The sequence below is a fragment of the Hemitrygon akajei genome, chromosome 6, assembly GCF_048418815.1.
Source record: "Hemitrygon akajei chromosome 6, sHemAka1.3, whole genome shotgun sequence".
Taxonomy (NCBI): Eukaryota; Metazoa; Chordata; class Chondrichthyes; order Myliobatiformes; family Dasyatidae; genus Hemitrygon; species Hemitrygon akajei.
Genome location: NC_133129.1, coordinates 91,924,475 through 91,939,946, shown reverse-complemented (window position 1 = coordinate 91,939,946; position 15,472 = coordinate 91,924,475). Strand labels below are relative to the sequence as shown.

The window sequence follows — 15,472 nt, the reverse complement described above, 5'->3', positions numbered from 1 at the left end:
GATCATGGAACGGTTGTTGGTGCCAGATGGGGTGGTTTGACTGTCTCAGAAACTGCTGAACTCCTGGGATTTTCACACAACAGTCTCTAGAGTTTATAGAGAATGGAGTGAGAAACAAAAGACATCAAGTGAACGACAGTTCCGTCGGAAGAATTGCACCCTGCATCTATAAAGGTTTGTCAAAGTTTGTTGTGAAATACTAAATTTATGAAAACTTCTAAGAAAGCAGAGGCACTTTTTATGTGATGGCATTGATGCTGGTCCCAGAATTGATCTTCTGATACAAAAAGTGCCAAGGAATTTAAAGTTACTGACCCTATCTATCTCCAGTTCTCTAATTAGATCTGGCACATGGACCTTCCTCCTGTAGTCAACAATTAACTCTTTGGCTGAGTGACAAAATAGTGTTGCTTTCATAAGGTAATTGAATTAGGCATCTCCCATCAGCATGGCGTTCCCTCACCGGAACTGTCAACCTGGATTACATGCTCAAGACTGGAAAGGGATTAGAGCTCTGACCATATTCAAAGGGAGGAGTATCTCCTACTGAACTGTGTTTTCAGACACTCAGACAGACATACTTTATTGAACCCAAGGAAATTGAGTTTCGTTACAGTCGCACCAACCAAGAATAGTGTAGAAATATAGCAATATAAAACCATAAGTAATTAAATAATAATAAGTAAATCATGCCAAGTGGAAATAAGTCCAGGACCAGCCTATTGGCTCAGGGTGTCTGACACTCCGAGGGAGGATTTGTAAAGTTTGATGGCCACAGGTAGGAATGACTTCCTATGACGCTCAGTGTTGAATCTCGGTGGAATGAGTCTCTGGCTGAATGTACTCCTGTGCCTAACCAGTACATTATGGAGTGGATAGGAGTCATTGTACAAGATGGCATGCAACTTGGACAGCATCCTCTTTTCAGACACCACCATCAGAGAGTCAAGTTCCACCCCCACAACATTACTGGCCTTACGAATTAGTTTGTTGATTCTGTTGGTGTCTGCTACCTTCAGCCTGCTGCCCCAGCACACAACAGCAAACATAATAGCACTGGCTACAACAGACTCGTAGAGCATCCTCAGCAGATGTTAAAGGACCTCAGTCTCCTCAGGAAGTAGAGACGGCTGTGACCCTTCTTGTAGACAGCCTCAGTGTTCTTTGACCAGTCCAGTTTATTGTCAATTTGTATCCCCTGATATTTCCATTCAGTTTTCATTCACAGAACCAATGCAGCTCTACTCAAGTTCCAAGCAATGTTACAATCACCATCAGAATCGGGTTTTATATCACTGGCATACGTTGTAAGATCTGTTGTTTTTGTGACAGCAGTACATGGCAGAATCAGAATCAAGTTTATTATCACTGGCACATGGTGTGAAATTTGTTAACTTAGCAGCAGTAGTACAATGCAATACATGATAATATAGGAAGAAAACCAGAAATAATATAATTTTCTAAAAAAATCTATATATTACATTTATGTGTATAGGGTGCAGAAGAGGTTTACCAGGATGCTGCCTGGTTTAGAGGGCATGTGCTCTCATGAGAGGCTGGATAAACTTGGGCTGTTTTCTCTGAAGTGCTGGAGGCTGAGGGGAGATCTGATAGAGGTTTACAAGACTATCTGATGTATAGATAGAGTAGACAGGAAGCATCTGTTTCCCAGGGCTGCAAAGTCTAATACCAGAGGCCATGCATTGAAAGTGGGAGGGGGTAGGTTCAAAGGGATAAGTTTTTTACTCAGAGAGTGGTAGATACCTGGTATAGTGGTAGAGGCAAAAACATCAGAGGCTTTTAAGAGACGTTTAGACAGGCACATGGATGTGAGGAAGATGGAGGGATATGGACATGGTGCAGGTAGGAGGGATTAGTGTTTGGGTGTTTTTGATTTGCTTTTTAGCCAGTACAATACAATATTGTGGGCTGAATGATCTGTGCCTGTGTGGTACTGTTCTATGTTCTAAGCTGTTCCTGAAACGTTGAGTGTATGTCTTCAGGCTCCAGTACATCCTTAGTGGTAACGATGAGAAGTGGGCATGTCCTGGCTGGTGAGGTCCTTGAAGAAGGATACTGCCTTTTTAAAGTATCCTCAACACTGGGGAAACTAGTGTCCGTGGACCTGGCTGAGCTTACAACTTCCAGCAGTTTTTTCTGATCCTGTGCAGTGGCCCCTCCATATCAGATGTTGATGCAACCAGTTGGAACATCTGAAGAAATTTCTGAGTGTCTTTAGTGACATAGCAAGTCTCCTTATAATCCTAATGAAGTATATTTGCTACCATGCTTTCTTTGTAATTGCACCAATGTGTTGTCCAGCACTAGCTCTTCTCTGCAGGCAGAAATGACCACATTATCATCCACCAATGCCTCAGGCCATAAGCATCAGATGTGACTGAGTTGCTAGTGGTTAAAAGAAAGATTAGCTTTATTTATCATATGTACATCAAAGCAAACAGTGAAATGTGTCATTTCTGTTAAATCATATCAACGTGCATTGTGCAGGGCAGCCTGCAAGTACATTTGTTGAGAAGTCATAATATTGTTCTGCTTTTTTTAGTTCAGAGCAAGTTGGGCTGACAGTCCAGTACAGTGATGAAAGAGTGTTGCATTGGTCAAGGCCCCAACTCACACATGAAGGTTAAACTAAGGCCCAGTCTACCTTTGTCTTGCTGACTTTATCCACAGATACATCCACAGCTTCTTTCGGGCCTTTGCAGTAGCACCCCCATACCAAACAGTGATGTAGCCTGTCAGAATGCTCTCCATGGTACATCTGTAGAAGTTTTTGAGTGTATTTGTTGACATGCCAATCTCTTCAAACTCCTAATGAAGTATAGTCGCTGTCTTCCCTTCTTTATAGCTGCATCGATATGTTGGGACCAAGTTAAGTCCTCAGGGCTCTTAACACCCAGGAACTTGAAACTACTCACTCTCTCCACTTCTGGTCCCTCTATAAGGATTGGTATGTGTTCCTTTGTCTTACCCTTCCTGAAGTCCACAATCAGCTCTTTTGTCTTAATGACGTTGAGTGCCAGGTTGTTGCTGCGGCACCACTCCACTAGTTGGTATATCTCACTCCTGTACACCCTCTCATCACCACCTGAGATTCTACCAACAATGGTTGTATCATCAGCAGATTTATAGGTGGTATTTGAGCTGTGCCTAGCCACACAGTCATGGGTGTAGAGAGAGTAGAGCAGTGGATTAAGCACACACCCCAGAGGTGCACCAGTGTTGACCATCAGCGAGGAGGAGATGTTATCAGCAATCCGCACAGATTGTGATCTTCTGGTTAGGAAGTCGAGGATCCAATTGCAGAGGGATGTACAGAGGTCCAGGTTCTGCAACTTCTTAACCACAATTGTGGGAATAATGCTAGTAAATGCTCAGCTGTAGTCAGTGAACAACATCCTGACATAAGTGTTTGTGTTGTCCAGGTGGTCTAAGGCCGTGTGAAGAGCCCTTGAGATTATATCTCCTGATGACTTATTGTGGTGACAGGCAAATTGCAGTGGGTCCAGGTCCTTGCTGAGGCAAGAATTCTGTATTCTTCAATCTCCAGTTGTTACGCTTCATGACCTATCTATGTCAAACTTCTTGAAACTTGTGCACTTTTCTAACTGAAGTACAGAGGTTAGCACAAAGCAAGATCTGACCATAGGTCACAAGGTCTCTCTTGGAAGCAGAGGATATGATAATTCATCACATTACACATCATACGATTATCAGGGTGCATATTCTTTCATTCACTACTACAGTCACACTCCTTATAGCACAAAACAGGCTTTTCTTTAAAATCAAAGACAGAAACAGAAGTGAGCAAGATTTACACTCTGTGGCCACTATTAGGGGCAGGAGTGTATCCCAGTGTGGTCTTCTGCTGCTGTAGCCCATCCACTGCAAGGTTCAACATGTGCATTCAGAGATGCACACCACTGTAGCAACGCATGGTTATTGGAATTACCGTCACCTTCCTGTCAGTTTGAACCAGTCTGGTCATTCTCTGACATCTCTCATTAACAAGACATTTTCACTCACTTTTTTTTGTTTCTTGCACTATTCTCTGTAAACTCTAGCGACAATCTAGCAAAAATCCCAGCAGATCAGCAGTTTTGGAGATACTGAGGGTGGCAAGTCAGCATAGTGGTTGGCACAACGCTTTACAGTACAGACAGCCCAGGTTCAATTCCTGCTGTTGCCTGTAAGGAGTTTGTATGTTCTTCATATGATCGCGTGGGTGTCCTCCGGGTGCTCTGGTTTCTGCCCACAGTCCAGGGGCATACCAGTTTGTAGGGTAATTGGATGTTGTAACTTGTCCCATGATTAGGCTAGGAATTGCTGGGTGGTGTGGCTCAAAGGGCTTATTCCATGCTGTACCTCAATAGGTGCATTTAACATCAGAGAAATGTATACAATATACACCCTGAAATTCGTTTTCTTCGCAGACATCTACAAAAACAAAGGAGTGCCCCAAAGAATGAATAACAGTTAAAACTTAGAACCCCAACGCCCCCCCAACTCCCCCTCCCACGCACAAGCAGCAGCAAGGCGACGATCCCCCCAACCCCCTACCAGCAGAAAAGCATCGGCACCCTCCACCGAGCACTCAAGCATATAGCAAAGCATCAGCAAAGACACAGACTTGCAGTACCCCAAAACTACTCGTTCACCCGGTAATTCGACATACCATCGTGTGTGTGTGTGTGTGTGTCTCTCTCTCCCCCTCTCTCTCCCCTTACTTTCTCAATAAGCCTTGCATGGGGTACCTTGTCAAATGCTTTGCTGAAATCCATATACGCTACATCTACTGCTCTTTCTTCATCAATGTGTTTAGACACATCCTCAAAAAATTCAGTCAGGCTCGTAAGGCACGACCTGCCCTTGACAAAGCCATGCTGACTATTCCTAATCATATTATACCTCTCCATATGATGTTAGAAGTCTGTTGCATCGCTTTTTCTGAACTCTGCGCCTGGAGAGTTGGCACCAGAAAGGCGCAGCTCTTCGGGCACACAACCCCCGGCAGCTAACATTCTGCTCCCAATGTTCCATGCTCGTTTTCCAGGCCACATTCTTGGGATATCAAAAAGCAGCCGGTCGAGAGGCCCTGAGAGCGGGTCCCATTCCCGCAAAGAACCAAACTCAGTGTGTAACTCTAGGTCAGGGTCTTCAGAAGAACCCTGCACACCCTGACAAGAAGAAAAAAAGAGTTATCAAAGTTGGAATAAAGTTGTTTCTGAAGATGCAAGCAAAGGAGTTGCCGTTTAGTACCATCTTAACTTTGCTCCACCCTGAATTTATTGTCTCAGTAATAAATAAATAAATTAATACTCTAACCACCTCATCTGGCACTTACAATCATTCCACAGTCAAAGTCACTGAGACCATATTTCTTCCCCATTCAGATGTTTGGTCTGAACAACCACTGAAGGTCTTCACTATGTCTGCATGTTTTTAAGCACTGAGTTGCTGCCACATGATTGGCTGATTAGATATTTTCACTTAATAAAGTGGCCACTGAGTGTAAGAACAGCTCTAATTCAAAGAGCCAAAGTTAGCTAATCTTACGGACCTTAAGGAGAGACTAAGCTGTCCCTTGTTGTCCCTGGATTCATAGCGAATCTGCCAATAAAGACCCTAGCATGATGTGAGCAGCTATTGTTGTAGTCGTCTCAGTTCAGGGCTACAGCTGTTTGGAAATTGTGAGTTGCTGCGGGGGAGAAAAACAGGTTAATCATCTCGCAATAGATACTGACAGACACTACATCTGGTTTCACTGCTGTTGCAGAATTGGCAGGATTCTCATAAACAATCCGCTTATGAGCAGGAAGATCTGTTTATTGTACAAATTCAGCTCTGTTAGTGATGCATCAGTAGTCTGGGTGATAACAGTAATGAGGAAGGAGTAAGCAAGAGTGAGTTTTCCATTCTCCTCAGTAGCAGAATAGCTCACTGTGCCCCCTGGTACAAAGGTTCAATTTCTCTGACTTCTGGTAATTTTTCCTCTTCCCCCTTCCCTCTTCTTCCATTGCCTGCTCTGGCTCCCATTGTTTCTCTTTCTCTTATCCTCACCTGCCTATCACCTTCCCCTGGTGCCTCTCCTACTTCCCTTTCTCCCATGGTCCACACTCCTCTCCTATCAGATTTCTCTTTCTTCAGTGCTTCACCAATCTCCTCCCAGCCTTTCGCTTCCTCCCCCACACACCTTCCCACCTTCCCCCTCACCTGGTGTCACTAATCACCTGCTAGCTTCCCCTGCACTCCTTCCCCTCCACCCACCACCTTATTCTGGTTTCTTCTCCCTTCCTTTCCTGTCCTGATGAAGGGTCTTGGCCTGAAACCTCAACTGTTTATTCTTCTCCCGTAGTTGCTGCCTGACCTGCTGAGTTCCTCCAGCACTTCGTGTGTATAAAGCTCTAAGAATTTTTTTTCATTTTTCCTCCATTTCTAATGGCTGAAATTTCCTCTCTTGACTTTACTTGATTCCCTGAATAGTGTTGGATGCAACCTTCCTCTAATCTGCATTCTCTTTCTGTTGAAATTAAAAAGTTGCTGTTGCTTTAGTCTTAATCATTTTCAATGAGAGCTAAGAGGTTTACTGGTTTGCCAGTCTAAGTTAGATCACAAGTAAGGAGTTTCCCTCACAGATGCTGCCCGACCTGTCACAACCTGATGGCATGTGACTTCAGGCTTCTGTACCCACTGCCTGCCCGACAGATGCAAGAAAAAGAGAGCATGACCCAGATGATGGAAGTCCTTTCTATTAATGAGGATTAATAATCCTAATTTAATCATGTTGTATTAATAAAAGCTTGTTTTGTTTTTCCCGTTGAACTGTGCTGTGACACTTACAAACATATTGGGACACTTAGAAGCAGTCTACTTTGGGACTATGGGAAGGATGGTCAGTTATATTTCTGGAGTTGCTACCACCTTTATTCTCATTAATTTTTATCACTTCCCATCTGACAGAAAACTTGGCTGCATTGAATCCAGAGTTATGATCATTACCCTCTGATTTTAACTTAAAGGGCACTACAGCATAGAAACAAGCCCTTCAGCCCATTGAGCCCATAAAGTTAAAAATTAGTCTGTCTCGAGCCTTATAGGCTCATCAGGCTGGTGCTTATGCCGGTTTCCGTGGCATGAAGCAACTGAGAGTATGAGACCCCCCCCCTCCCCCTGGATAGGACGCCAGTCTATCGTGAGATTAACCCCCAGCGTTTTGTAGGTACCCATTTTCAGCTGGGTGGACTGGAGCAATGTGTGGTTAAATGCCTTGCTCGAGGACACAACACGCTGCCTTGGTTGGGGCTCAAACTCATGACCTTCAGATCGCTAGTCCAACTCCTTAACCACTTGGCCACGCAACTCACATTGAGCCCATGCTGAACTGTTATTCTGCCCAGCCCCATTGACTCACACCTGTTCCATTGGCCTACATACCACTCCCAATTATCTGCCTATCAAAACTTCTCTTAAACATTGCAAAGGGATCTGTATTCACCACTTCCACTGGCAGCTCATTCTACTCACCCCCATCACCCTCTGAGTGAAGACGTTTCCCCTTGGCTTTCTCTTTGTTACGATATGGCAACAATGAATATAGAATTGAGAAGGTTTTTTATAAAAAATAAAACATTTATTAAACACTGCTAAAAAAAAATCCATAAGTAAACAAACGACTAACTTTACAGCAGCTCGAACAGTTCTTAAAATGAGAAATGCGAACTCAGTTCTTTAAAGTAGTATTGCAAAAGTCCAAAACGATTTACAGTCATTTAGGAGAGACTTTCCTTGAAGTAATAAATTCTCTTTCCTGACGTTACCGCTGATCCCAGCCGAAGTATGCCTTGCCCAAAGGATTTATGATGAAGGAAATAAAACAGCTTAAAGGCACTGATCTTTCCTTGGTGAAACTCTGCATCCAGCTCTTTCTGTAATGCAGGAGCTATCTTGGATTGCAGGTTACTAATTCCTTCCGAATGAGGATCAAATAAGGTAGAACCTGTTTCACCGCTGACAACACCAACTTTTCTCGATCTTTCGGGTTTTCCGAGCTTCTGTAATTCTTCACTCTCCGACTGGACTTTAACTGGCAGCGATTTTCAGAACTGCCAGCGCAACAATCCTTACAGTAGGAATTAAAACTCCACTATTAAAATGAAACTGCATCATAAAATCAAATACGCCGCAGAACGGAGTCACTGACGGATTAAACCACGAACTGACCTGCGTCACAGGGAGGGGTTCTCCTTTTATACCCTGTTGAATAAAACCAACACATGACCTCACACTGGTGGGAAAATTTCATCACTCCACCGTCATAAGACCATTACATCATGCCCAGCAGAGCCTCAGTTACATCATGGTCATGTGACAGTCACAAGATACCCACAGGTACGTAACATCTTAAACTTTCACCCTAAACCTATGACCTCTAGTTCTGGTTTCAGCCAATCTCAGTGAGGAAAAGCCTGCTTGCATTTACTCTATCTAGTTTGTTTGCTTGTATGGGCCATGTCGTAAGATGTGGCTGATCACGGGCTTTCCATTTACCTTGGCAAATTTTTCTGCAGAAGTGGTTTGCCATTGCCGCCTTCTGGGCAGTGTCTTTACAAGATGGGTGACCCCAGCCATTATCAATACTCTTCAGAGATTATCTGCCTGACTCCAGTGGTCACATAACCAGGACTTGTGATCTGCATTGGCTGCTCATACGACCATCCACCACCTGCTCCCAGGGCTTCACATGACCCTGATCAGAGGACTAAGCAGGAGCTACTCCTTGTCCAAGCGTGACCTGCAGGCTAGTGGAGGGAAGGAGCACCTTCCACCTTCTTTGGTAGAGATGTATGTCCACTCCACCACCCAAATTAAATAAGTAGTGCATAAAGAGAACAAAAATAGTGAGTTAATGTTCAGGGGTTAGTTCATTGTCTGTTCAGAAATCTAATGGTGGAAGGAAAGGTGTTCTTGACTTATTGAGTGTGCTTCTTCAGGGTCCTGTACCTCCTTCCTGATGGTAGCAACGTGGAAAGGAAATGTCCTGGGTAGTGAAGCTCCTTAATGTTGGATGCCACCCTTCTTTGATACGTCGCCTTTTGAAGAGGTCCTCAGTGCTGGGGAGGCTAGTGTTTATGATGGAGCTGGCTGAGCTTACAATCTTCTGCAGCTTTTATGATTAGAAGATACAGGGTTTAGTTAAGAGGGGAAAGGTTTAAAATTTATTATATATTTATTGGGATGTGCGCAAAGTAGGCCTTACTGGCCAATCAAGCCACGCCGCCCAGCAATCCCCAGATTTAACCCTAGCCAAATCATGGGAGAACTTACAGTGACTAATTAACCTACCAACCAGTAAGTCTTTGGAATGTAAGAGGAAACCAGGGCAACTGGAGGAAACCCACACTGTCATAGGGAGAACGTACAAACTCCTTACAGGTAGTGGTGGGAATTGGACCTGGTTGCCTTTGCAATAGAGCGTTGTGCTAACTGTGCCGCAACCATGGATCTGAAGGGCAAGTTTTTCCACATAGACGATGGTGGGTACATGGAGTGAGTTGTCATAGGAAGAGGTAGTCTGGTGGGAAAAATCCCCACATTTAAAATACTTGGATAAGTACATTGATAGAAAGTTTTTGGAGGTCTATGGGCCAAAGCACAGGAAAACGAAAATAACTCAAGTAGACTGTAGCAGCTGTGTATCTACTTTCTTTTTGTGTCATATTTTCTGTTGCGTGTTTATTATGGGTTACAAGCAAATGAGTATAGTCACGTATTCATGCTTTGTCCTAGTTAGTTTGGTTTAGTTGATAGGGTTGTTATGCTAATTTCTAATATCGCTCTAAGATTCTTCGTCTTTGCTGGTTTCGTAATGAAGGATCGTATGTACCTTTTTCGACTTGGTATTAGGTCATTTGGAAGCGTCTCATACAGTGTTGTTTCCCGTACTCATTCTCTCAGCAGTTTCTGTTTGTTTTCAAGTAACCTCAACATAGACATCTTTGTTGAGTTGGAGCAAAGAGCCTGCTCTCTGCTGTGTTGCTCTCTGCAGAACTGTTTGAGCCCACTTTCCCCATGGATTTTATTTGTTTATGGGCTGCAGACGAGGCTAAAGGTGACAGCGTTTACGAATTGTCACAAATTGCCAGAGAAATGGCAGATGGAATTTAACCTAGGTAAATGTGAGTGATACACCTCGGTAGGGCAGATGCAAGGAGACAGTACACTGATAAGGGCAAAATCCTTAAATGTTGCTGAGCAGAGAGATTTTGAGATCCAAGTTCATAGCTCCTTGTAAGTGGCTACACAGTTCGCTAGGGTGGATAAGAAGGCTTATGGAATGCTTGCTTTTATTAGTCGAGGCATTGAGTTCAAAAGTCAGGAGGTTATGTTGCAACTTTATAAAACTCTGGTTAGGCCACACCTGGAGTATTGCAAACAGTTCTGGTCATCCCACTATAGGATGTTGAGGCTTTGGAGAGGGTACAAAAGAGGTTTACCAGGACGCTGCCTGGTTTAGAGGGCGTGTGCTGTCATGAGAGGCTGGACAAACTTGGGTTATTTACTTTGAAGCAGTAGAGGCTGGGGGGAGATCTGTTAGAGGTTTACAAGATTATGATAGGCATAGATAGAGTAGGCAGAGAATATCTGTTTCCCCGGGGAGAAATGTCTAATACCAGAGGGCATGCATTGAAGGTGAGAGGAGGTGGGTTCAAAGGGGATGTGAGGGGCAAGTGGTGGATGCCTGGAATGTGCTGCCTGGTATGGTGGCAGAGGCATCTCTCTTTTAAGAGATATTTAGATAGGCACATGGATGTGAGGAAGATGGCGGGATATGGACATTGTGTAGGTAGGAGGGATTAGTGTTTGGGGGTTTTGATTTGCCTTTTAACTCGTTCATCACAACATTGTGGGCTGAAGGGCCTGTTCCTGTGCTGTACAGTTCTATGCTCTATTTTCTGATTGGGAAGATTGCTCATAGACCATAAGATACAGGAGCAGAAGTTGGCCATTCAGCCCATCAAGTCTGCTCTGCTGATCCAATTCTTCCAGTCATCTCCACTCCCCTGCCTTCTCACCATCTTTGATGCTATGGCTAATCAAGAATCTATCTATCTCTGCCTTCAGAGCCGCTCATGGCAACAAATTCCACAGATTTACCACCCTCTGACTAAAGTAATTTCTCTGCATCTCTGTTAAAAATGGACGTCCTTCAATCCTGAAGTTGTGCCCTTTTGTCCTAGACTCCCCTACCATGGGAAATAACTTTGCCATATCTAATCTGTTCAGGCCTTTTAACATTTGGAATGTTTCTATGAGATCCCCCCTCATTCTCCTGAACTCAGGAATACAGCCCAAGAACTGCCAGATGTTCCTCATATGGTAACTCTTTCATTCCTAGAATCATTCTCGTAAATCTTCTCTGAACCCTCTCCAATGTCAGTATATCCTTTCTAAAATAAGGAGCCCAAAACTGCACACAATACTCCAAGTGTGGTCTTACAAGTGCCTTATAGAGCCTCAACATCAAATCCCTGCTCTTATATTCGATACCTCTAGAAATAAATGCCAACATTGCACTCACCTTCTTCACAACTGATTCAACCTGGAGGTTAAACTTAAGGGTATCTTGCACAAGGACTCCCAAGTCCCTTTGCATCTCTGCATTTTGAATTCTCTCCCCATCTAAATAATAGTCTGCCCGTTTATTTCTTCCACTAAACACCATACACTTTCCATCATTGTATTTCATTTGCCACTTTTTGTCCATTCCCCAAAGCTATCTAAGTCTCTGTGCAGGGTCTCTGTTTCCTCAACACTACCCGCTCCTTCACCAATCTTTGTATCATTGGCAAATTTAGCCACAAATCCATTAACCCCATAGTCCAAATCATTAATATACATCTTAAAAAGCAGCAGTCCCAACACCAGTGGAACTCCATTGGTAACCGGCAGCCAACCAGAATAGGATCCCTTTATTCCCACTCTCTGTTTTCTGCCGATCAGCCAATGCTCCACCCATGCTAATAACTTCCCTGTAATTCCATGGGCTCTTATCTTCCTAAGCAGCCTCATGTTCGGCACCTTGTCAAAGGACTTCTGAAAATAGTGAACAATATTCGCTGTTTTAGGGCTGTAGTTTGGCTAAGCTTGATAAAAATGGGAAATTTCCTTCCCTGAAGAACCAATGAGCTGCATTGATTTTATGACAATTTGGTTGCTTGCTTCTGTTAATTCCAGATTTATTCAATTATAAATTTAACTTCCCCTGCATCATGGTAGAATTTGATCACTTGTGTCTCATTCCATGGTCCCAGTTTCTGGCTTCCAAGTCAAGACAAGTTTATTGTCATTTAACTATATACAGGTATGTAACGTATATAACCATATAATGTATATAGAAACAAAACAACAGTTCTCCAGACCAGGGAGTAAAGCACAGAAGTACACATAACACACAATAACATGAAGGTGAGGATAAAATCTACAGATGAATCACATGTAAATAGCAAACTAAAGTGCATTAATGTTAAATATTGTGAAGTATGGAACAGATTAACCAAAGGCACTTCGAATACGATGCGACTGGGTGTTCAGAAGCCTAATGGCCTGGGGGAAGAACCTGTTTCTCATCCTGACCATTCTTGTTTCTATGCATTGTAATCTCCTGCCTGATGGTAAAAAGTCAAAGAGGATACTAGATGGATGGGTGGGATCCTTGATAAGAAGAAAGGCTCTGTGTACTGTTATGAACCCCGTAACTGGGTCACTTACCAGCAAAGATAGAGAGGTCCATTGAAGTCTGATGGTACTATTTTTAAATGTTTTTATTTATAAAGGGGCACAAAAGTAAGGTTAATACAAACATTCAGATAATATACGTCGTCAGTTCTCAATCTAAAGCGCGGGTATAGTAATAATCAACAATAAGAAGTAGCTCTATCGTTTGTCTAGGGGTAAAAATATTGTCCAATGGAAATATCAAAGTCTCTCAAGTTCATGCAGGCTTTTTGCCTTTTTGGGGACCGCTGGGTTTCACGTGTTGGAGAGAGGAAGATTTTTGGTAATAAAATAAACTTGCCAGCCTTTTGGACTCAAATCGTTGAATCGGGAACGTGGGTTCCCCGTTGTCAGTTCGAAGTCCTTTTCGGTGTTATCAGCCACTCGCTCCCCAGGCTAGGGGAAACGAACCACACGTGGCTTCCGAATAGCTTCCCGTCATCACGGGAGCATTGAGCGATGATGTCTCCTTCTGGTGCGTCGCTGGGCACTGCCCCCTGCAACCCCCTCTTTTATCCTGACCTGCAGGGTTGCAGACGTCAATCAAGGTGGGGTGATGCAATCCCCACCCACATTGCCCGAGGGGGTACACGTAGTCCTGATAGCTGGCACGTAGCCTAGAATCGCAATCCACAAAGGTGTCTCCAAGAAACAATGGTCAAATCCGTTGCGTTGTCTCTCTCTCATTTCCTGGGTCCAAGACCCGAATTAATAGCGATCTTGCGATTCTCAGTAAGGAGGGGGCTGGGATCATAACAGTACTCAGCATTCCTGATAAATGTCCCTGATGGATGGTAGGGAGACCCCTATGATCCTCTCAGCTGTTCTCACTGGCCTCTGTAAGGACTGCCAGTCCGATGCTTGACTGTTCCCATACCAGATGAAGATGCAACTTGTCAAGACACTCTCAATGGTGCTCCTGTAAAATGCAGTTAAGATTGGGGAGGGGAGGCTTGCTTGCCTCAGCCGTCTTAGGAAGTGCAAGCACTTGCTGTGCCTTCTTGTCCAGGGAGATGATATGAAGGGACCAGGTGAGGTCATCCACGATGTGAACTCCCAGGATCTTGGTGCACTTAACTCTCTCTACAGAGAAGCCATGTATTTACCGAGGGGGATGGTTTGTCTGCACCTTCTGGAAGTCTGCAAGCTTTGTCCTCTCCACCTTCAGGCTTAGGTTGTTCTTTGCGAACCAAACCACCAGCTGTTCCACTTCCTGTCTCTATTCCAGATAAGTAACATAGCTAAAACGTCACCGAGCCCTGTAATTTTTAGTTCAATGAGAACAATCCAAGAACGATTGTGGTCGAGAAAAGACCACTATCGCCTACATCATAAGACACGACACATAGTGAATGAACGAATTTAGTAATATGCAGAACTGAAACCCAGTATGGTCTTAATGTTGCTGCAACCCATCCACTTCATGGTTCGACATGTTGTGCATTCAGAGATGCATTCCTGCACACGTGGTTATTTGAATTACTTTTGCCTTCTTTTCAGCCTGAAACAATCTGGCTGTTCTCCTCATTAATAAGGTGTTTTCACCCACGGAACTTCCTTCCAGTTGATACTTTTTGTTTTCATGCCATTCTGTGTAAAGTCTGGAGACGGAAAATCCCAGGAGATATGCAGTTCCTGAGATACTCAAAGCACCCCATCTGGCACCATCAATCATTCCACAGTCAATGTCATTTAGAATACATTTATTCTTTATTCTGATGTTTGGTCTAAACCCAACAACTGAACCTCTGAACCATGTCTGCATTGAGCTTCTGCCACATGAGTAGATATTGCCATTAATGAGCAAATAGACTATAGGTGCAGGAGTAGGCCATTCGGCCCTTTGAGCCAGCACCGCCATTCAATGTAATCATGACTGATCATCCACAATCAGTATCCCGTTCTTGCCTTCTCCCCATATCTCTTGACTCCGCTGTCTTTAAGAGCTCTATCTAACTCTTTCTTGAAGGCATCCAGAGAACTGGCCTCCACTGCCTTCTGAGGCAGAGCATTCCATAGATCCACAATTAGCTGGGTAAAAAAGTTTTTCCTGAATTCCATTCTAAATGGGCTACCACTTATTCTTAAACTGTGGCCTCTGGATCTGGACACCCCCAACATCGGGAACATGTTTCCTGCCTCTAGCGTGTCCAATTCCTTAATAATCTTATATGTTTCAATCAGATCCCCTTTCATCCTTCTAAATTCCAGTGTATACAAGCCCAGTCGCTCCAATCTTTCAACATATGACTGTCCCACCATCCCGGGAATCAACCTCGTAAACCTACGCTGCACTTCCTCAATAGCAAGAATGTCCTTCTTCAAATTTGGAGACAAAAACTGAACACAATACTCCAGGTGTGGTCTCACCAGGGCCCTGTACAACTGCAGAAGGACCTCTTTGCTCCTATACTCAACTCCCCGTGTTATGAAGGCCAGTACACTCCAGATGTACTGGAGTGCCTAATAAAGTGGTCAGCTAGCATAACTATGCAGAGTCATCAAGCTCAGTGAAGGGTCCTTGGGTTCGCTGTGTCTCTACTCAACTTTGTACTTTTCCATGTTAATTCTATGTACCCATATTTGATCTGCAGTCTTCTTTACTGATTCTAGTGGATCTTAAAAAGTTGTGTGAGTCTCCACCTCTGCCATCTCCTCTGGCAGTCAGTTCCAGATTTTA

General features: G+C 43.8%; 1 protein-coding gene across 2 annotated transcripts in view; it reads left to right on the top strand.

Annotated features, from left to right (window-relative positions):
• Positions 1–15,472, top strand: part of LOC140729269 (vigilin-like) — a 211,851-nt gene that overhangs the window by 77,083 nt on the left and 119,296 nt on the right. The window lies entirely within an intron of this gene.